This window comes from Lepus europaeus, chromosome 10, assembly GCF_033115175.1.
Source record: "Lepus europaeus isolate LE1 chromosome 10, mLepTim1.pri, whole genome shotgun sequence".
Classification (NCBI taxonomy): Eukaryota; Metazoa; Chordata; class Mammalia; order Lagomorpha; family Leporidae; genus Lepus; species Lepus europaeus.
In genome coordinates this window covers 65,247,918-65,249,900 of record NC_084836.1, presented here as the reverse complement: position 1 = coordinate 65,249,900, position 1,983 = coordinate 65,247,918, and the positions used below count along the sequence as shown (strand labels likewise).

General features: G+C 40.8%; 1 non-coding gene across 1 annotated transcript; it reads left to right on the top strand.

The window, feature by feature from the left end:
- Window positions 1–1,218: 1,218 nt before the first annotated feature.
- On the top strand, window positions 1,219–1,351 carry LOC133769254 (small nucleolar RNA SNORA66). The gene has a single exon (XR_009867146.1). It is a non-coding gene; the product is annotated as a small nucleolar RNA SNORA66 (small nucleolar RNA).
- Window positions 1,352–1,983: the final 632 nt, after the last annotated feature.

Sequence of the window (1,983 nt, the reverse complement as noted above, 5' to 3'; positions counted from 1 at the left end):
CGTCAGCACTCTGGGTTCTAGTCCTGGTCGGGGCGCTGGATTCTGTCCCGGTTGCCCCTCTTCCAGGCCAGCTCTCTGCTGTGGCCCGGGAGTGCAGTGGAGGATGGCCCAAGTGCTTGGGCCCTGCACCCACATGGGAGACCAGGAGAAGCACCTGGCTCCTGGCTTCAGATTAGCGCGGTGCGCTGGCCACAGTGCACTGGCCGAGGCGGCCATTGGAGGGTGAACCAACGGTAAAGGAAGACCTTTCTCTCTGTCTCTCTCTCTCATTGTCCACTCTGCCTGTCAAAAAAAAAGAGAGGGAGGAGGAAGTGTAACTGTAAAGCTTTATAGCTCTGCATGCATTCCTGAGGACTTACTTCTAATGGCACAGTTTAAAAACTTGTCATGGGATCCCAAATCCCAATAAGCTGCATGGTACAAATGCCATCTTAATTGTTAAAGTGATCATATTAAGTGTCAAAGTGAACATATAGATAGGATTAAGTATTAAAGTGATCATATAAATAAGATCAAGTGTCTGGTAATAATAATAGAATTATAAAGGAGAGAATGTTCCACATCGGAAGTAGTCCACACAGCAGACTCATAGAATGAAAATCGACCTCAGAATCAGCCCTTAAGGTATCTTGGTCTGGCTGAAAAGCCCATGAGAGCATTTCAGGCATGGAAAGCCAAGACACTGTGACTAGAAATGTTCTACATGATGGATCTCTGTGAGTGAGACCCCCATGGAAAAAAAGAGCCATCAAAGAAGGAGGTACTTTTCTTTAAAGGGAGGAGAGAACTTCTACTTTGCTTATGGCCCTGTTTAAATACTGATGGAGTTTGTGGATTCAAAAGGCTTCCATAGCCTAGGCAGCTCATGTCAAGAGCCTCAGGTGGTCACTGACATCATACATAAGAGTGTTCATTGTTAAATTAACATCAGGAGTCACTGTGCACTTACTTCCCATGCAGGACCTCTGTCCTCCATGAGTTGTATTATGAGAGTTAACTGTAAAACTTGTTCTCAGTTTTTTTTATGTGTGTGTGTGTGTGCAAATTGTTGAAATCTTTACTTAGTGCAGAGTTGGTCTTCTGTGTACAAAGTTAATTGAAAATGAATCTTAATGGAGAATGGGACTGGGAATGGGAGAGGGAAGAGGAGGAGGGGTGGGAATGTGGGTGGGAAGGCAGGTATAGTGGGAAGAATTACTTTATTCCTAAATTTATACTGTGCAAACTCGATCACTGGCTCTGTGTGATTAGGCAGAAGCAAAGGGAACCATGTTTGCTAAAATAATTGTGGTGATAGAAATGTTTTAGCCTCAGAAGCTGCTGAGGTGGCCCATTCTATCCCAGTACAGTGCAAGTACCAGCTACTGCATTTTTTATTGGCTACCTAAAGAAAAGAGTTACCTTTTGTTGATCATTCCTGTTTTGGTTTTTGGATGGAATAAAATATGATACTTAACAAACATCTTAGCACTATACTAACAAGTCTTATTTTATTTGCCATGTGATAATAGGCCAATATATAATACGTCAACAGAAGCTGGGGTTTAGAAAGTTAAAGATCATGAACAAGGATAAGTATTAGAACTTAGATTATTCAGCTTTCATCTAATAATGAAGTTTGTCATTCTCAGTTGTAATTAAATATTGTGTCCTTTTTAGCCATAGATTTAAAATATATATTCCTAAATTTTCTTACTTCTACTTGGTTTTTTAGGTGGAACTATCCCAAAATGTCCCTTGCCCAGAAGAAAGATCGGGTAGCTCAAAAGAAAGCAAGCTTCCTCAGAGCTCAGAAGTGAGCTGCTGAGAGCTAAACCAAACAATTTTCTAAGAAGATCTTTCTGATAAAGACAATAAACTTATTGACCAAGCAAAAGAAAAATTCCTAAAGTTTTACTTATGAAATTTGTATTCCTGAAATAAAAGGTTTCTTTGGGAAAAAAATTGATACACCAATGGCCCAACTAAAAAGGGGGAGAAGGC